Consider the following 21702-nt stretch of genomic DNA (forward strand, 5'->3'; position numbering starts at 1 on the left):
TATGAACATGGAGGTGCAGATATCTTTTCAAGTTAGTGTTTTTGTTTCCTTTTGATATATTCTGAGGAGTAAAATTGCTGGATCATATGGTAGTTCTCTCTCTCTCTCTCCCTTATTATTATTATTATTATTTTTATTATTTTATTTTATTTTTTTTGGAGGACCTCCGTACTGTTTTCCCAAACTGGCTGCACCAATTTGCATTCCCATCAATAGTGCACAAGGGCTTATTGAACATGGGGCTAGATCTTTGGATTACTATCTTCTTCTCAACCCGAGCCAGGCCCACACATAAGCAACCATGTCTAAGGGACCTGCAGTTGGCATTGATCTTGGCACCACCTACTCCTGCGTGGGTGTCTTCCAGCACGGGAAAGTGGAAATAATTACCAATGATCAGGGAAACCAGACCACCCCAAGTTATGTCGCCTTCACGGACACCAAACGATTGATCAGTGATGCTGCGAAGAACCAAGTTGCGATGAACCCCACCAACACAGTTTTTGATGCCAAACGCCTGATGGGACGGAGATTTGATAATGCTATTGTCCAGTCTGATATGAAGCATTGGCCTTTCATGATGGTGAATGATGCTGGCAGGCCCAAGGTCCATGTAGAATACAAGGGAGAGACAAAAAGCTTTTATCCAGAGGAGGTGTCTTCTATGGTTTTGACGAAAATGAAGGAAATCGCAGAGGCTTATCTTGGGAAGACGGTTACCAATGTAGTTGTCACAGTACCTGCGTACTTCAATGATACTCAGCGTCAGGCTACCAAAGATGCTGGAACTACTGCTGGTCTCAATGTACTTCGAATCATCAATGAGCCAACTGCTGCTGCTGTTGCTTATGGCTTAGACAAAAAAGTTGGAGCTGAAAGGAATGTGCTGATCTTTGACTTAGGAGGTGGCACTTTTGATGTGTCAATCCTTACTATTGAAGATGGGATCTTTGAGGCTAAGTCCACAGCTGGAGACACCCACTTAGGTGGAGAAGACTTTCACAACTGAATGGCCAACCATTTTATTGCAGAGTTCAAGCGCAAACATAAGAAAGATATCAGTGAAAACAAGAGGGCAGTTTGTCGCCTCCGTACTGCTTGTGAACGTGCTAAGCGTACACTTTCTTCCAGCACCCAGGCCAGTATTGAGATTGATTCTCTGTATGAAGGAATCGATTTCTATACCTCTATCACTTGTGCCTGGTTTGAAGAATTAAATGCTGACCTGTTCCGTGGTACCCTGGACCCTGTAGAGAAAGCCCTTCGGGATGCCAAGTTAGACAAGTCTCAGATCCATGATATTGTCCTGGTGGGTGGTTCTACCCGTATCCCCAAGATTCAGAAACTTCTCCAAGATTTCTTCAATGGAAAAGAACTGAATAAGAGCATCAACCCTGATGAGGCTGTTGCTTATGGTGCAGCTGTCCAGGCAGCCATCCTTTCTGGAGACAAATCTGAAAATGTTCAAGATTTGCTGCTGTTGGATGTCACTCCACTTTCTCTTCGCATTGAAACTGCTGGAGGAGTCATAACTGTTCTCATCAAGCGTAATACTACCATTCCTACCAAACAGACACAGACCTTCACTACCTACTCCAACAACCAGCCTAGTGTGCTTATTCAGGTGTATGAAGGTGAGTGTGCCATGACCAAGGACAACAACCTACTTGGAAAGTTTGAACTCACAGGCATACCTCTTGCTCCTCGTGGTGTCCCTCAGATTGAGGTCACTTTCGATATTGATGCTAATGGTATCCTCAATGTCTCTGCCATGGATAAGAGCACAGGAAAAGAGAGTAAGATTACCATCACTAATGACAAGGGCTGCTTGAGCAAGGAAGATATTGAGCGCATGGTCCAGGAAGCTGAGAAGTACAAAGCTGAAGATGAGAAACAGCGGGACAAGGTGTCTTCCAAGAATTCACTTGAGTCTTACGCATTCAACATTAAAGCAACTGTTGAAGATGAAAAACTTCAGGGCAAGATAAATGATGAAGACAAACAGAAGATTCTTGACAAGTGCAATGAAATCATCAACTGGCTTGATAAGAACCAGACTGCAGAGAAGGAAGAATTTGAACACCAGCAGAAAGAGTTGGAGAAAGTCTGCAACCCCATCATCACCAAGCTGTACCAGAGTGCAGGGGGCATGCCAGGTGGAATGCCTGGAGGCTTCCCTGGTGGTGGAGCTCCTCCCTCTGGTGGTGCCTCTTCTGGGCCCACCATCGAAGAGGTTGACTAAACCAACCTGAGAATAAATAGGTTGAGCATTGTTCCACACACAATATTCAAAGGACCCAAATTTGTAGCAAATTCCATGGCAGTTGTAATGTTGAGCTGCTATAGCAAAAAAAACTGGGCATTCTTGATACTTGAATATGGAATATGTGCACAGGGAAGGGAAATAAACATCGCACTTTATAAGCACTGTATCGTTAAGTGGAAAATGCAATGTCTTAAATAAAACTGTATTTAAAATTGGCAAAAAAAGAAAAAAATAGTGCACAAGGGTTTCCTTTTCTTCACATGCATGCCAGCATGTGTTATCTCCTATCTTTTTGATGATGGACATTCTAACAGATATGAAGTGATATCCTATTGAATGCCATTCTTCTTGCTTATGGCTCAAAATCAAGTATTGTAAGTCCTCCAACTTTGTTCTTTTCTTTCAAAATTGTTTTGGCTTTTCTAGGTTTTTACATTTCTGTATGAGTTTTAGAAATAGCTTATCAAGTCCTACAGTAAAGTTTATGGAGATTTTGATTGGGATTGAGTCATATTTCAATTTGGGGAGAACTGATATCCTAACAATACTGAGTCTTGTGAAATAATAGGAAAAAAATATATATATACACATATATATATACACACATATATATATATGTGTATATATATATATATATATTTCCGTCCCTGGTTCCTGGCACAGAGATCCTAAAGCCCTTGCAATTTCTTAAGTGTTGAGAGCACAAGTAGCATATTCTGCTCTAATATTTAGTCTTTGATCTTGGTTTCTAACATAAATCCCCTAAATCTCTTGGGATTTCCTGGGGTAGAAATGTTTTTTTGTTTTGTTTTGTTTTTTAAAGGTTTTATTTATTTATTTGAGGGAGAGCATTAGAGAGAGAGAGAGAGAGCATGAGCCAGGGGAGGGAGCAGAGGAAGAGGGAGAAGCAGACTCCTAGCTGAGCATGGAGCCCAATGTGGCTTGATCCCAGAACTCCATGATCATAACCTGAGCTGAAGACAGACACTTAACTGCTTAACTGACCGAGCCACCCAGGTGCCCCAATAGGAATGTTTTTTTGTGAGGTGACTCTTTGTGGGTTCCTGGATAGCTTCAGGATGCATGCTGGTCACCAGAAAGATGTAACCGCAATTAGAAGCTTTGAACTTTCAGCCCTGCCCACTATTCTTTGAGAAAGTGGAAGGAGCTAGAGATTAAATTAATGATCAATCATGTCTACACAATACAACCTCCATAAAAATCCCAAAAGTATAGGGTTTGGAGAGTTTCTGGGTTGGCGAACACATCCATGTACTGAGAAGGTGGTACACTCCATCTCCACAGAGACAGGGGCTCCTACATATGGGAAACTTCCAGACTTTGCCCGATGCATCTCTTTACCTGGATGTTCCTCTGTGTCTTTGATCATGTCTTTTGTTATATACTAAATATAGTAAGTGTTTCCCTGATATCTGTGACCTGTTCCAGCAAGTTATCAGACCTGAGGAAGGAGTTACAGGAACCCTGACTGATAGCAGGTTGTTGGTCAGAAGTATAAGAGATAATCTGGTACTTAAATAGGCATCAGAAGTGGGGACAATCTTGTGGTACTGAGCTCTTAATTTGTGGATCTAATGCTAACTGCAGGTAGTACAGAACTGAGTTGAGCTATAGGACACTCAGCTGGTATTGGAGAGTTGGTGGGTGTAGGAACAGAGCCACACTTCTAATACCCAACATTGCCAGAAGAATTTAAGTATGAGAAGAAAGGAGAAACAAAGAGTTTTTCATAGACAAGTCTATAGTCCAGTCTGAGGAACACTGACATCTTAATAATGTTGAATCTTCTAGTACCTGAACATGGTATATGGCTCCATTTTGGATTGTAGGTTTACTTATTTATTTATTTTAAAGATTTTACTTATTTATTTGACAGAGAAAGACACAGAGAGAGAAGGAACACAAATGGGGGGAATGGGAGAGGGAGAAGCAGGCTTCCCGCCTCACAGTGAACCCAATGCAGGGCTGGATTCCAGCATCCTGGGATCATGACCTGAGCCAAAGGCAGATGCTTAACGACTGAGCCACCCAGGTGCGCCTGGATTGTAGGTTTAAATACAAGTTTTATTCCAGTGTTTCATGTCTTCTTCAGGGGTTAGGATGATCTATATCCTTAATTTTTTGTCTTCCATTTCAATCACTTTCTCTCTGAATCTTTTTACTTCTTTATTTTATTTCATTTTCTTGTTTATCTTCCTCCCTTTCCTCAATACTCTATTAAAACTTCATTTGAGTCTGTTCTCCATTGGGTACTTGTAATAGAGCTTTCATTCCTAAGATGATTTTGTCTTTTCTTTCCTGACTTTGATCAATCTGTCTATCTATCTATCATCTATCACTTTGTCCATTTCTGTTCTTGGATTTTGAATTTCTGATTTAAGGTAATTTTTCATATTTTCAGATGTTTATTTAAGGTATTAATTCCATTTGGATTTTTGTGTTTTGTGGTTACTCTGTGGTTGATTTTTGGTAAAAATTTTCTTCAGCTGAGCTATTTTTATCTTAGTTGTTTTCTTCCCCCTGGAGTAGCTTTGTGTGAATTTATGGTGCTTAATTTCTTGTCATGGGATATAAAGTAATTTGCCATTGCTTGTTCAAGATCACCCTCTTCTGTCAATGTAGTGAAGTACAGTTCCTTTAAGGACTGGTATGGTTTTTAAGTGCGGGGGTGGATGAGTTTTTGTTTTTGTTTTTTTCTTTTCATTATTTACCTATTCCAGTTTTAGAATATCCTATTGATTTTATTAATGTTACCTTATTTTTTTCTCTGAAGGTTTCAGACAGCTTCATTTCAAACTTCTTTTCAGATTCTTGTATATCTGTCACCTCAAGATATAAATCTCTCTTTTGTGACTACTTTTCATTGCACTAAACGTGTTTTTATTTTTTTTATTTTTTATTTTTTTTAAAAGATTTTATTTATTTGACAGACAGAGAGATCACAAGTAGGCAGAGAGGCAGGCAGAGAGAGAGGGGGAAGCAGGCTCCCCACTGAGCGAAGAGCCCGATGCAGGGATCGATTCCAGGACCCTGAAATCATGACCTGAGCCAAAGGCAGAGGCTTCAACCCACTGAGCCACCCAGGCGCCCCCTAAACATGTTTTTAAACTTTTCTTGGAAATCTCATATTGTGTGGGAATTTTCTTCTATACCTGCCTTGTCTGTGAGGTAATTTCTTAGCTGCCTTAGCCTTGATCTTATAGGTTGACCAGACTCAACCAATGTCATATATTTGTAGTTCAGCTCAGGACTCCCCATTTCCGGAGAGACAATTCTCCACAATTCACATGGTATAGACCAGAAGGGGACTCTGCTATGGACACTGGCCCTGAGTAAGTAGTGTGTTTCTGCAACAATTCTAGATGCATGGATGGAGCGATATCACCCACCTTTCTTGGGTGGGAAGCCCAGCTCAGGTTCTTGTTACAGAAGGTGTATTCTGGCTTTTTCTAGGAGGTATTTAACCCCACTTCTGCCTGCCTGGCTCCAGTCCCATCTTCAGTTCCTGTGACTTAACACTTTCCTTATTGTTTAAGTTTTACTCTCTGTTTTGAGCCACTGAGATTTTTCTCTTGTGTTTTGAGAATAGTGTATAAATATATATCTTAATATATTATCTCATTCTAAGGGATTTGGGGTACAGGAAAGAAGATTATGAGTATATTTACTTTGAGAACTTTATCCAGAGATTTTTATGCCTTTTAAAAAGTGATGATGACAATACGTATCAAAACAAACAAAAAACCAAAATCCTTTGATCCAGTAATTCTGCTTCTGGATATCTGACTTGAGGAGGTAATCCAAAAGGTAGGGGAAAGAAAGCTAGCTACATGGATAAAGATGTTCATAATTTTGGGGGGGGTTATAAAAATCTGGATATATTAAAAATATTTTTTGACGGGGCACCTGGGTGGCTCAGTGGGTTAAAGCCTCTGCCTTCAGCTCAGGTCATGATCTCTGGGTCCTGGGATCAAGCCCCGCATAGGGCTCTCTGCTCAGTGGGGAGCCTGCTTCCTCCTCTCTCTCTGCCTGCCTCTCTGCCTCCTTGTGATCTCTCTCTCTCTGTCAAATGAATAAATAAAATCTTAAAAAAATATGTTTTTGACAATAGGGAAACATTTCATAAATATACTCATTCAATGTAATATTGTGCAGGTACTAAAAATAATAATTTACAAAGAATGTGCATATAAAAATGCTTTTATAATGCAAGAGAAAAAAAATTGCCTTCAGACATTTTTTGTTGTTTTAAACAAGTGTGTTTTAAAAAAAAGAACCCCCCCAAAAAGCCCAAAAAAACAAAAAACCAAAAAAAAAAAAAAAAGAAAGAAAGAAAGAAACTCAGGAAGTTAGAAGAATGGAAAGAAACTACATCAAAATGATGAAAGTGGTTGTCTTTTGGTGATTTATCCTTTTATTTTCTGTATTTCCAAAATTTTATGTTGTACTTGTATATCATTTTTATAATAGAAAAATACCTAAATAAGTATGTTGTCAAGAAGCTGAATCATAAAAGAATGAAATTTTAAATAGGAATGCTTTTGTGATTATAAAGAATGGATTGGCCACATAACTGTTGATTACAAAACATGGTTCTGATGGCCACAACCAAGAGGAAGCTTTGTGGTGTGGGCTTGTGGGTTGTGATCAGATCACTTTTCAGGAGCACCAGTTGGAGGTACAGAGTAAGAAGGCAGGGCTAGGAAGGGATGGCAGATGGCAAGAACCTCTAGTTTGTAGGCACCTGGCCAGGATCCAGGCTCTGATGAGCAATTAGGAGACTGCAGTAGGGGCAAGTTGGCTGAAAGCATAATGGAGAGCCAACACTTATTGAAGGGTTGCTGAGTTTGGGCCAGGCACTGTTTGGACCCTGAAGATAGAGACGAGCAAGACCAACACAGTTCTTACCTTCATGAAACTTACAGTTGTCAAATGTCAGGGGTTGTCAAATTTTGCTTGGATAGTAAGCATTTTAGGTTTTGTGGGGCCACGAAATCTCTGTCATAACTACTCAGCTCTGCTGTTGTAGCCGAAAAGCAACCACAGACAATAGTCAATGAACAGACATGGCTGAGTTCCAATAAAACTTAATTTACAAAAACAGATGGTGGCTGAATTTGGACAATGGGTCATCATTATGCCAACTCCGATTGAGGGGGAAGACAGGCAGTAAATGAATCAACATAAACACTAGATTGTGATCATTGTTAGGAAGGAATAAAAGGGATGATGTGGTTATGAATTACTGTGGGCAGCAGCCCACTTAATATTTTATCTTTCACTGAGTTGTGACATCCATACAGTAAAACACACAACTCCTCAAATAATACAGGATGCTTTTAGCACCTTAACCCAAATGATGTGTGAACCCATTTCTTTTCTTGTGTTTGGTTTTTTTTCTGTAGTGGTGCTTGGTTAGGGCCAGAGCTGAGGAGGCATGAGTGAGAAAAATCCATCAGAGAACATCAGTACCACTGCTGAACCGTAGACATCGATCTGTTTTGTAAAACACTTCTTTGAAGTATTGCTGTGATGGAATTTATTGATATCTGCCACTTAATTGGTGGGCACTTTAAGAGTTGTGCATTAATCATGGACAAAGACCTGAGAAAAGTTGGGGCGCCTGTGTGGCTCAGTGGGTTAAAGCCTCTGCCTTTGGCTCAGGTGATGATCCCAAGGTCCTGGGATGGAGCCCCACATCGAGCCCCACTTCGGGCTCTCTGCTCAGCAGGGAGCCTGCTTCCCCCTCTCTTTTTGCCTGCCTCTCTACCTACTTGTGATCTCTGTCTGTCAAATAAATAAATAAAATCTTTAAAAAAAAAAAAAAAAAGACCTGAGAAAAGTGCCCGCAGGTTGCTCAGAGGTGGGGTCAACTGGTACAGGTATGGATCCCGCAGGAGCAACTGGCAGCTGCAAGAACGCTTAGTGAGGTCAGTGTGAAGGCTCCAGGTGAGGCAGGAGGCGAGGTCGTCACACACGGGTAGTCGCCAGGAAAAGACAGCCTGAGCTTGTAGGAATCAGAGAGGTTTGGTTTGATTGTGTGTGGTTTTGTTCTGATGGAATTGTTTGAAGACACTGAGTAGGGAATAGTTAGGGAAAGTTCTGTGATGGCAAGAGAGAGAGGAGCGAGCAGGAATGGAGTGTGTGTCAATAATTAGAAACGAATCATGCCATGTTCAGATCCTCTCTCCCTCCCTCCCTTCCTTTCTTTTCGCCCTCCTTGTCTCTCTCCTTTCTTTTTTAAACATACAGGGGATGAGAGAACAAGACGACATTTAATTAGTGGGTTGCCATGGAACATAAACCTACTAAGATACTATTTGCTGCATGCAAAATTAACGGACATCCTGTATTCACATTTGCTGCTTGTGGGCATCCTGTACTTCCGGTGTTGGTTTTTCCACTTCCGCCTCGGTAAAGGATTTGAAGACAGCTGCCACTAGGAGGCAGCCGGGTGCTGTGTTGACTCTAGATGCCCGCAGTCTCTAGGCTTCTGGGCAGTTCTGAGTGTGCATTCCTTTCTCCTCCAACCCTCCCCATCCCCACCCCAACCCAACCACAACTTTCCACTGCTCACTCCTAATCTCGCTTTGTTAAAATAGCTAAACTCTAGAAACATTTAAAGCATTTTCTAAATGTAAAAGGAATCCATAATGTAACATGCATCCTGCCTTCCTAGTTAATTGCAGTCACAAATTCTTTCTTCTTTTAAAAACCTGAATTTAGGAGCGCCTGCGTGGCTCAGTTGGTTGAGCGACTGCCTTCGGCTCAGGTCATGATCCCAGACTTCCAGGATCTCGTCCCGCATCGGGCTCCCAGCTCCTTGGGGAGTCTGCTTCTCCCTCTGACCTTCTCCTCTGTCTTGCTCTCTCTCACTCATTCTCTCTCAAATAAATAAATAAAATCTTTAAAACAACAACAACAACAAACCCCCTGAATTTAGCTTAAAAGCTCCTGTTACTCACCATGTTGACCTGGGTGTCCCCTCCCCTCCCAGCCTTCTCTCCTGCCCTCTAACTGCACTGGCTCTTTGCTCCCTCCTCTTCCCACCACTTCCTTCCTCTGCTTGTCACCATGGTTACATAGGGACCTGTTTCTGTGGTGCCTTCATCCATAGCTGGTCTCTGAGATAATTTCCCCAGTGAATTCCAGCTCCTCTCAGTTATCTCTGCCCTCATCTTCCTCCAATGAAGAAAAAAATCTGGGAGAGAGAGAGGAAATCCCAGCTACTCAGATATCAAAATTCTATCTGTAACCAGGAGATTTTCTCTAGGTAATGTTACCTCTTCTGTTTGTTTTCCTTTTTTAAGAAGGAAAAGCCACTCTTGTCCCCATGCCTGTTACTCTGGTGTCACCCTCAATCCACATGTAACATTTAATTGATTAAGTGCCTTTGGGCCTTGGATTTGTAATAACACCCAGCAACTGTATTCTTCTTTAAATGCCTTCAATTATGGAAGTGAAAAGGACAGAAAAAGTCACCGAACCAAGATCACTGGCTGTCATGTGGGGGAGGCATCAATACAAGAAGGCATCAGCCTGGTCAGTCTGGGTCATGGTGAGAGCTTTTGCAGGACAGCCTCAAGCTGTGTAAAGAGATAGTAAAGCTAACGGTCCCTAGAAAAAGAAACTTTCCAAGAGCGATGGAGTGGAAATATCTCCAACAGTTTTCAAGCAGCAAAGATGATTCTAAAAAGCTTTAGGTGCAACAACATGGAAATGAAGATCAGAAATGAGAGAGTTTTGATAAGTATTTTTGGCTTTTGATTTGCTTGGTTTTTGGTATGCTGAGATTCTGTGAGTTAGGTAATTTTCCACACTCCTCATGAGCTACAGGATAACCTACTCAAATTATGCAAATCATTGTTCAAAGGAAGAGGCAGAATTATGTTAGTGTCTTCCATAATTCTATTGGAACTATGATTCATAGGGTCTTCATTCTCAAAGAGGACTTGCACCAAATGAACACAGTCGAGCAACATTTCTTTTTTTCATGTCAGGAAAGGCTGTAACTCACAGAAACACTTCTTAGAATCCCCATGTCCTCACCCACCCACTCCCCTTCCACAGCTGCTTCTGGGCCTCTCTCTTCTAAAACACAGATTTGGACATCCTCCTTCAGCCTGATCTGTGAGTTTCTTTGTGTTATTCTCCTCCCAAATCTGCCTCACGAGAGACCCTAAAACAGGAGCCTGCTGGGAGGACCGTGAGAAAGGAAGAAACTGAAAAGAAAAAGGCAGAACCTTCTTTAGTTTCCAGGGCCAGGGGAAGGACTGGAAATACATTGACATCAACATTTTTGCCTGGTTAGACTTACATTTTTTGATAACAAAACTAGCCACAATTTCCTTTAAGCATCTAAGCATCTGCCCCGACCCTCTGGGACAGTCATCTTATTAGCAGTAATTTTTAGTGGTATGCTTGACCCTTGGCCCTATCTCTGCATGTGGGGTGTAAGGAGTCTTGCTATTTTTCAAGGGCAGTAAAATTCAACTATCTCAGTCATCTCTGGCTTAACCGAAGAAGAACGGGAGGCAATGAAGCAGACCCTTTCTGAGCGTATTGCCCATACTCACCACCCTCTGAGTGAGAACACTGACCTTCTGGAAAAGAAGATGGAAGGCAGGACATCTGTTGGGAAGATGAGAGCAAGGTGTTTATATTATCCCTCTTTATAGTGGAGGTGGTGGACATTGGTGGCACAGGCAATGCGATGGTAAATCTGTTAGGGCATATAGGGAAGCATGAGTGACTGTTTCAGGCTGAATTTTATGAATTGTTTCTATCTTGATGGAGACATTAGGAGTTTATGTTCTAGTCTTCAGCTTTGCATGATCAAAATCACTATTCTTCTGACTGTCCTCTTGGGATGGCCAGGCTTTGGAAGATTCATCTTCCAGGAGGCTGGACCATGGATTGATTTTAGGAAAGAATATCATCACTGGGAAGGAAATCTCTTTCCCCAAACTTCCTTTCCCACTTTAGCTGTATCCTTTTTAGGGACTACCCTTTGTGGTCCTGGTCTCCTGGAGCACTGATGTTCACAGCAGATGCCGCGGGATCATAGGGTCCCAGGGCAACCTGCCGGAGTAGTCTGGTTCTGCTGCCCTCTGCTGGCCACAATGGGCATACTCCTCTTGTTAACCACTGGGTGGTGTCCCTCTCCCCCAAGAGGCTGCAATTCTTTTTTTTTTTTTTTTTTGGAAGATTTTATTTATTTATTTGACAGACAGAGATCACAAGTAGACAGAGAGGCAGGCAGAGAGAGAGAGGAGGAAGCAGGCTCCCCACTGAGCAGAGAGCCCGATGCGGGGCTCGATTCCAGGACCCTGGGATCATGACCTGAGCCGAAGGCAGAGGCTTTAACCCACTGAGCCACCCAGGCGCCCCAAGAGGCTGCAATTCTTATCCTCCAACCCTTCTTCCTCTGCAATCCCTCTTATTATTAAGGAGATACCAAACCCTCTCATTATAAAGGAGGCTGGCATGGAGCCAGCAGCTTCCATGTAGTTTATCTAACGTGCCTGGAAGAATGATTCTGGCACCTATCACAATGGATAATGGGTTATTTCTGGGAAGGGCCCTGAAATATGTCCAGGAAATGTCTGAGCTCATCAACTACGCCCTGACTCATTCAGTCTGTTATCAGACAGTGATATCTCTTGACCTCATCCCCACATATTATGATAGTTTCTATTTAGGAGCCTCTAAAGAGGAAACCTCTTTCTATAGCATAATAATAGTTGTTATTGTTATGATTCATCCACTATAGCATCCTTGAAGCAGTAGCTGAGCATTGCAGAAATCTCAAATGTCAGCATCAAGTTGACCCTTTCAACTGAAAGTGAAGGGGAGAAGGTTGGAAAGATGCTGACAGAGGTGAAATGAGGTATCCTGAAGATAAGGGAGACTAGGTTGAGATAGCCCAATGTGCTGGGTCATCAGGGAGCAGTAATACCTACCAAATTTTATTGTACATTGTAGACCTCCTCAGAGTCTTGCACTGGCCCCTCTGGGCCTTCCTAGCACACCAATGTAGGCTGGTAGTGCCATGCTTGGGCTGTACTTCTAGGAGAATCCACCTACCATGTAACCTTTCTTCTTTGTCATGGAGGAGCCTTTTAGCAGATGTGTATATATATAAATGGTCTGCACTTTGCCCCATTCCAGTGTAAATATTACAAATATGGCCATCTGGCTCATGTCACTGACAACGACACAGCATATTGGCCTCAGATTAGGAGGACAAGACAGTAAAATCTTCATCAAACTAGCAGTGACATCTCCAAGGGCTTAGGCCCTTTTAATTTCTCTATTTTGGGGGAAACTTCCCTTGAAAAAAGTTATCAAAGTATGAAATTAAAATAATTTTTAAGGGTTGAGAACATGGAGTGGATGGAATTGATTCAACTGGGTTCTGGGCCGGGCTATGGAGTAGGTCAATGAGCTAAAAGAGAAGGGTCATAGGCCCTGAGTGCCGGCAACATCGATGACTACATCGATGCTACAGTGCTCCTCTGAGGCAAGTTAGATCCCCAGAACCACATGCTTTACAGCAATTGCTGGGCAGCCTACACCAAGAAAGTTGACTACTAGAAGGCTTATGAGGATGGTGATGGTTGCAAAACTATTGACTTAAAGCCTGACTGGGGCAAGGGCCATTCACGAAAAGCAGCAGCTTTTGAATTCTTACACTGATCTGAAGAAGCCAAGGGAACCTACAAAGAAGGTTTAAAACATGAAGCAAATAATGCTCAGTTCAAAGAAGGCTTACAGAATATGGAGGCTCGGTTGTGCAGAGAGGAATTTCATGAATCCTTTCAACATGTCCAGTCTGTACCAGAAGTCAGAGGGTGATCCCAGGACAAGGACGCTGCTCACTGATCCTATGTACCAGCAACTGATAGAACAACTATGAAACAAGCCGTCTGACCTGGGTGCCAATCTGTAAGATCCCGGATCATGACTACTCTCAGTGTCCTCCTGGGAGTCGATCTGGGCAGCACGGATGAGGAGGAAGGAGTTGCAATAGTGCCATCACCACCTCCTCCCAAAAAGGATACCCAGCCCGTGCCAGTGGAACAAGATCCTGCACCGAAGAAGAAGCAGGCACTGAAAGAAAAAGAGTTGGGGAGCGAGGCCAAAAACAAGACTTTGACATAGCCTTAAGCGCTATGACAGAGCCAAGGACCTGGATCCCACCAGTATGACCCACACATGACCAGTCAAGCAGCTGTGTACTTCGAGAAGGGAGACTACAGTAAATGCCGGGAGCTTTTTGAGAAAGCCATCAAGGTGGGGCATGAAAACCGAGAAGACTGTCGACAGACTGCCAAAGCTTATGCTCAAATCGACAACTCCTACTTAAGACGAGAATGGGCAAGTTCAGGGTGGTATGGCCAGAGACGGCAACTCCTACTTCAAAGAAGAAAAGGGCAAAGATGCCATCTATTTCTATAACAAGTCTTTGGCAAAGCCCCGAACCCCAGATGTGCTGAAGAAATGCCAAAAGCGGGGCGCCTGGGTGGCTCAGTGGGTTAAGCCTCTGCCCCCAGATCGCGGTCTCAGGGTCCTGGGATGGAGTTCCGCATTGGGCTCTCTGCTCAACGGGGAGCCTGCTTCCCCCTCTCTCTCTGCCTGCCTCTCTGCCTACTTGTGATCTCTCTCTCTGTCAAATAAATAAAATCTTAAAAAAAAAAAAAATGCCAAAAGGTGGAGAAAACTCTCAAGGACCAAGAGTGGCTGGCTTATGTAAACCCTGACCTGGCCTTGGAGGAGAAGAACAAAAGGGAATAAATGTTTTTAGAAAGGGGACTCTCCCCAGGCCATGAAGTATTATTACACAGAAGCCATCAAACAGAACCCAAGAGATGCCAAATTGTACAGCAATCAAGCTGCCTGATCCACCAAACTCCTGGAGTTTCGGCTGGTGCTCAAGGACTGTGAGGAATGCATCCATCTGGAACCTACCCTCTTCTGCTGCTTACACTCGGCAAGCAGCTGCGCTAGAGGACACGAAAGACTATACGAATGCCAGGGATGTTGTTAAGTTAGAAAAACTTAAGGTCTTAGATCTGTACTCCAACAGTTAAGGAGGCAGACAGTTACCAACGCCGTATGATGGCCTAGCACAACCCACACGACAGCCTGCAGGTGCAGCGGATAACGAGTGACCCGGTCATGCGGCTTATCCTGGAACAGATGCAGAAGGACCCCTAGGCACTCAGTGAAAACGTAAATGATCCTGTAATAGCACTGAATATCCAGAAGCTGATGGAAGCGTGGGTCTGATCACATTGGGTGATGACTTGCTCACCACGTTCTTCCCTTGGCCCTCGTGTGGAAAGAGGAGCTGGAGCTGTAGCAAGGAGCTCAGAGCAGAGGGGAGAGCAAGGTAAAGCGAACAACTTCTCTTTCTAGACTTACATAGATCTATGTGGAAGAGACCCACTCACGTTACTCGTACTGCCACTGCCTCCAGACCTCCCAGCACATGCACGGTCTCTTCTGCTGCCCCGGGGTTCTGTGTTCCCCATCCTCAGTTGCTGTCTCCTCTGCTCTCCCACAGTTGGTTATTATTTTTTTTTTTTATTTGAGGCAGTGGGCATGTATCGAGAAGGGAGGGTGTTCTCCCCGACCTCAGGTCCCAACTCTTTTCACCTTAACTCCACGTGACCTTCTCCAATAAAATAAGCCAGTTGGGAGGGTTATGAAAAGAGAAGAAAAGAAGGCAGTTTTTAAAGAATCAGATAAAGAATTCTAATCAAGGCAGTAGTAGCAGTCATGCATACTTTGCCCTGGCTCTTTTTCCCTCTGATATTGTTACTTAGTAACGTCCCAGATAGTGGCTATGCCATCAATGAGTGTATCAATGCATGCACATTATGATGACTTAAAATAGTGCTCTTAGTAACATACATAAGAAATGTCTTTATTATTTTAAGCCAGTAAGATTTCAGTGTTACCAAAGTATTACCAAATAACCAGGTTTATCCTGACAGATAACAATCAGAGTTAAGTATATGAGTGTAAGTCAATCACTAGGTCTCTGGTTGCAGAGAGATCTGGTTTGAATCCTGGTTCTGCTGTGTGTTAGTGGAATGCCTTAGGTAGACTTCTCCACCTCTCTGAACTTCCATTTTTTCTTTAGAAAAAAATGATAATAATAGCATCGTTGCAGGGGTTGAATGACTAAATACATATAAAATATTCAGCACATGTTCAGCACAGTGTAAGTGCTCAATAAATGGTAGCTATGATTATTTTTTTTAAAAGATTTTATTCATTTATTTGTCAGCGAAAGAGAGAGAGCCTGTGCACGCACAAGCAGAGGGAGCGGCAGTCAGAGGGAGAAGCAGGTTCCCTGCTGAGCAAGGAGCCCGATGCGGGACTTGATCCCAGGACTCCGAGATCATGGTCGGAGCCGAAGGTAGACACTTAACTGAGCCATCCAGGCATCTCAATGGTAGCTATTATTATTGCTTTCAATCATTAGCAATATTTTAGCCTATTGATCATAAATAGGCCATGCAAAGACAAGAGGAATGTGTGTGAGCCAGTAGAGTTATTAAAGTAGATGGAATACTGCCTTTTCGGAGATATAAAAAGGGGTAAGCTCTTCAAGCTTTGTGGTGAAAATATGTACACATATGACTATTTTGTGATGGGGAGGGGGTTATATTTGGTCTTTTAAAATAGTATCTCTGCTTGTTCACACTCCATTCACAGAACAAGCCCTCTTTACTAAAACTTAGAGAATTCTGTGCTAAAAATATTTCATTCCCATTTGGTGTAGTGAAATGTCATATCCACTAAACACCAACATACCAAATGCTTCTTGCAGATTCTCAACCCAGCAAACCCAAGTCAACAGGAAATCATGATCAACAGCTTGTTCATACTGCACATCTTGACAGATTAGTTTGGAGAATTATCTAAGGCTTAATTGTTATCTTACAGCTATCTTAGAATTGTAACTCATGTACTCCAGTTAACTAATTTTTAAAGAGAAGAATTTGTGAGCCAGGGAGTGAAAGTGACTTCTCAAGGTCACAGAACTATAAAGGTGGTTGAATTGGGCCAAAAGCTCCAAATTTCCAAGCCACGTTTTCCTCCATTGTAACAGTTACAGATTTTCGACCTGATCTAGTTCTAATATAGAAAAAACTAAGGCCAAAAGAAACTCAATGTCTTGTTTTAGGTGATCCTTAAAGCTAACATGTCCAAAAGCTTTGGCCAACTTTTGTAACCACAGGCTTTGTGCTCCTGACATGCCCCTGCTTGGTTCAACATGGTTATTCATTTACATATGTATGTATGTATGTATGTATGTATTTAAAGATTTTTATTTATTTATTTGAGAGAGAGAGAGAGAGAGTGAGACAGAGAACGAGAGGAGAGGTCAGAGAAGAAGCAGATTCCCCACTGAGCAGGGAGCCCGATGTGGGACTCCACCCTGGGACTCCAGGATCATGACCTGAGCCGAAGGCAGTCACTCAACCTACTGAGCCACCCAGGTGCCCCACAATGTGGTTATTTAGAGTAGAGGCCCAGCAAGTGGACTGGTGATGGGTTAGCAACATCACAATCACTTAAAGAATGTTTCAAAATAAAAACTCCTAGGTCCTGTTCTTTGAGGATTCAGTTTCAGTGGCCCTGAGGTGGGGTCCCAGGAACCTGTGTAGATAGTTTGCTTTCTAGGGGTTTCTTGGGGGTGGGGGCTGCAAAACCAGTTCCGGGAACCATTATTAACAGAAGTCAGTGTTTTATGTTCTTCTCTTCTCTGCTAAGATTGAGCTATGATAATTTCCAGCTAATGACTAGACACCTGTGGGAAAGCTAAGTCAGGAAAAGTCCTGGGCCAGGAAAGAGCCTCTAAGATTTTAATCTTCAAGCCAAGCTCAAGGTGATTAGAGCAAGGAGAAAGCTGCCCTTGCCAGATAAAGATTGAGCTGAAGCCGAAACACATCCAGGAGAACAAAATGTGATCTAGGAATGCTTGCTCTCATTTCCCAGGGATGGGAGGCCACGGAATCAGAATTGACAGTTTGACTTCACTTGGGAAAACATCATTTTGAAACAGAGGATATCAGTTTAAATATTTTAAAACAGAATGTTTGAGAGAACACCATTTAAAGATGTATATAGAAATTGTAACAGTGAATCATCATGAATAATAGACAAAGATGGGAGATTGTATTTTGTCAAGTTTTGCAAAATAAGAGCTGGAAGGACTCTTTGAAACCTTTTAGCGAAGGGATTCTAGACACATCTAAGGGTGTGGCCTCTTCCCTAGTAACTCCAGCCCTCTAAATGGAGATTCTCCACAGAGACCACACCTTTGGCTGACGACTTTTGTTGTTTTGCCTGTTCAACATCCTTTCTTTCTTTTTAATAGCACTACAATTTCACTTTAGGGAAATACTCTTACCTCACTCTCATTGCACGTGGTTATCGCCCATGGGTTCCAGGGGTGGGCATATGACCCGTGCTTGGCCAATCAGACCCTTCTGTCCTTAGCCAGAACAATTGCTTTGGGGATGGGCACTGGGCCAGTGAGCATCAGCCCCCAACTTTTGCTAGAACTACTGGAAAAGGAATACCCTCTTTCCTTTAGGCACAGCTGAGCTATCAGGATGTCCTGCTGGAGGTGCTGATGGATATCTCTCCACCATGAAAGGAGAGACTGACTTAGAAAGTAGTCAATAATCGAGTCAGAGAAAAACAGATTTATGAAAATATCATCTGAGTATCTTGTCCAGGTATTTCTGAAGCTATGTATTTTTATATATTTAAACTAGTTGAGTTGGGATTTCAGCAACTTATAACCAAAAGAATCCTAACCACCCTGTCTCCTCAGGGATCAGAACCTGGGTGGAGAAATGATTAATGATTAACTTGCCTAAGTCTCTAGCATTGTGAGTAGCAACAGTAAAATGCAAACCCAGATCCACCTGAGTCGAAAACGTGTTGTTACTCATTATGTCCACAGCTCTAAAGAGAGAAATATTGTGGCCACCAACAGGATAGATCTACAGGCAAAAGGCAAGAAAACACTGGTCATGTTTCACTTCTCCTTTAGATCCCTATAGAACTTACTTTTCCCCCTTTGTTGTTTGTGCATGCTGCCTTTTAGAAATAAACCCCAGAGGTATGTAAATCCTTTAAGAGTAGGGACAACTTCTTGCTCATTTTGTTTTCTTCATACCATCTTCCAAGCACTTTGGCTATAGAAGATGTTCAAGAAAAGTTTTATTTATTTATTTATTTATTTCAGAGAGAGAGAGAGAGAAACAGTGAGAGAGAGCATGATCGAGGAGAAGGTCAAAGGGAAAAGCAGACTCCCCGTAGAGCTGGGAGCCTGATGTGGGACTCGATCTCAGGACTCCAGGATCATGACCTGAGCTGAAGGCAGTTGCTTAACCAATTGAGCCACCCAGGCACCCAAGAAAAGTTTTTGGTACAATTGAGCTTGCTGTGTCCGTTGGTGTAAAAACCAATCAGTAGTCATAGGGTACTTAGAATACTCCAGGTTCTTGATTAGGGTGTCTCTCCAGCAGTTTACAAAAGTACTGAATTTTTCTTTCTTTTTTTTTTAAGATTTTATTTATTTATTTGACAGATCACAAGCAGGCAGAGAGGCAGGCAGAGAGAGAGAGAGGAAGGGAAGCAGGCTCCCCGCTGAGCAGAGAGCCCGATGTAGGGACCTGATCTCAGGACCCTGAGATCATGACCTGAGCTGAAGGCAGAGGCTTAACCCACTGAGCCACCCAGGTGCCCCAAAAGCACTGAATTTTTCTTTTTAAAGATTTATTTACTTATTTGAGAGAATGAGAGGGCTTGAGGGGCAGAGGGAGAGAAAGGGAAAATCTCAAGCAGACTTTGTGCTGAGCACAGAGCCCAATGCTGGGCTCTATCTCACAACCCTGAGACCCTGACCTGAGCTGAAACCAAGGGTTGGACACTCAGTCGACTGTGCCACCCAGCTGCAGAAGAATTCAGAGTCCTGAATTTTTAGTATTTATTTTGTTTGTAAGTACTTCATAGCAGGGTGCCACTGATGGATACTATCCAAAATGAATCTTGACTTTGCTTCTTAACTGGCTATATATGACTGGGCAAATTACTTAGCTTTCTAAGCCTAAGTTTTCTCATTTGTAAAACAATGCTCTTATCACAGAATCATAGAGGATGGAATGATAATACAGTTAAAGCACTTAGTATAGTGCCTAACTCATAGTAAGTGCTTAAGAAGTGCCACTATTATTATCATGAAATTAAAATGTTAAAATATAAATTATAATATTAAATTAAAAATATTAAAATTCCTAAAGTTTTTTTTTTTAATTATTAAATATGTGTGGATAGATAGGGTTAAAGGAATGAAGGACAAAAAACAGTTGTCCTGGGATCTGGCCCTATTGGGAGGACTGGTTTCTGGGACACAGTTTTACTGAGAATTATTGTTAAAAGCTTCAGCTAGAGAAGATGCTCCCTTTGGGGCATCTCTGAGTAGTGCTGACCATGGGTGGGGATCCCTCTTGAGAATAGAAATTTAAAAGGTACAGACTTTCTGGAACTGTTAGTATCCCACTTCCTATTCTTTCAGTCTCCATGGATTAATTAAATTAGTTCTCACCCTTCATTTTTGTGGATCAAGTTTTAGGTAGATTTGCCACATGTGTTTGAATAAGGATTTACTCAGGAAATAAATTGTGTCTCTTTTATTTCCAGACCACCCAGTTATACCTGGGAAGCAGGAGGGCTTGGTAGGTCTATTCTTTTGGGGTAACCCATGGCCAGGATTCTTTATGAGGCTGGAAATTGGCTATGTATGAGGGGGGGAGGCTGCTTCTCAGATACGTGAACAAGAGGGGTGAAGCTGGTGAGCTTAAAGCTATTTCATTTACACCAGCTTTATGGATTTTCTACAAAGTAGGACTATTCCAAGGGATAGAGGGTGGGACAGGATAAAAGAATCACAGACCCCTAAGGCAAAGTCCTGACCAGCAGGGATAGGTAGGCTGGTAGAAGAGATGGATAGGTCAACAACCAACCATAACACAAGGCAGAATAAATTATGAGCCTTGTTTATGGTAAAAGCCATGGTCTGAGGAAGCTGGAGAAAGGAGAAACCACATCTAGCTGGTTGGAGGAGGACTAAGATTTCCAAAGGTAGAATAATAGGAAAAGGGAATTGTTGATGGTTGGGGTAGACTGGGCACAGAAGCAAATACATGCTCAGATGAATAATTTGGCAAACTGTGAGCATGAAGGGAGCGTGGGTGAAATGGATGATGGTGGAGTGGAAGGAGAAGTTGGCCAGATTTTGAGTTCCACCTTTAGGACTTTATAGGGACATTTGAAGGTCTTCCTAGGCCTGGGTGGTCCTGGATGCCCCATACCCTTGATAGCAATCATCTTAAAATGCGTCTATATCCCACATGAAGATCAACATGTAAGAACTGTGTTGAGTGGGTTGAGCCCTTACTGACTAGCAGTATACCTACAGATGTGGTCCTAGGACCAGTGCCGGGCGAGGAGGAGTTTGGAATCAGCTTGGGATAGAATGAGTACAGGACTTGAGAGGAAACGTTGAGAAACTTGCACAGCAATTTGGCATTGCCACAGTAACGAAGCATGTGGACATTTTTCTGGTAATTCATTTTTATTCTAATTTCAAAATATATTGGTCCACAACACAATGGAAAGACATTGGCCAAAAATACATTGGAGATTTTTTTAAAATTTCCATAGTTGAAGCTTTTTTTTAAACATTAGAAAACTTTTTAAAAGTAGAGCAGCTCTGATCTAGTTGAAGTAATATAATATTACTTTTTAAAGAAATTTGAAGTGAGAGATGACAGAGAAGAGAGTCCGTGAACTTGAAGATAGATCAATAGAAATCCCACAGTTTGACTAGCAGAGGAAAAGGAGATGGAAATATCTAGTACTCAGCATTGTACCCACATTGAGGTAACTACGCCTAAACATTCTTAGGTGAAGATAATTGTGTGGCAATTACAGAAATCCACTCAAACTAACACAGAACAAAGCCAGACGTGTATGTGTGGTCATGGTGGGGCAGGGTTGTTATTAGAAGGCTCCAGAAGTACGTCAAGGAACTCAGGGACAGGGAGTGCCATTGGCTTTAATGAGGGATGAGCGGGAAATGGATAGCCCCTAGGGATCTCCCCCTCTCTTCTCTCTCTTTCCCCCTGTGAGAGATGCTGTGTTACACTGTCCAGATCCTCCTTCAGGAATAAAAGACTTACTTTCCCAGCTTCTGGGAGGACTCCCAGAAACAGCCTTTGCTGCCCTTGCTAGCCTGTGAGGATTGCTGTGGCTGACACACAGCCTCACCTCAGGCCATACTTTCTTTCAGCCCACATCCAGTGACTAATCTCCATGAAGCT

At 42.5% G+C, this 21702-nt stretch overlaps 2 pseudogenes; both read left to right on the top strand.

Annotated features, from left to right (window-relative positions):
* Nucleotides 1–243: 243 nt before the first annotated feature.
* On the top strand, nt 244–2346 carry LOC116854346 (annotated as a pseudogene).
* A 10370-nt stretch (nt 2347–12716) lies between these two features.
* Nucleotides 12717–14578, top strand: LOC116858184 (annotated as a pseudogene).
* The last annotated feature ends 7124 nt before the right edge of the window (nt 14579–21702 follow it).

The sequence above is a fragment of the Lontra canadensis genome, unplaced genomic scaffold (assembly GCF_010015895.1).
Source record: "Lontra canadensis isolate GAN:19392208 unplaced genomic scaffold, GSC_riverotter_1.0 scaffold3, whole genome shotgun sequence".
NCBI classification, from domain to species: Eukaryota; Metazoa; Chordata; class Mammalia; order Carnivora; family Mustelidae; genus Lontra; species Lontra canadensis.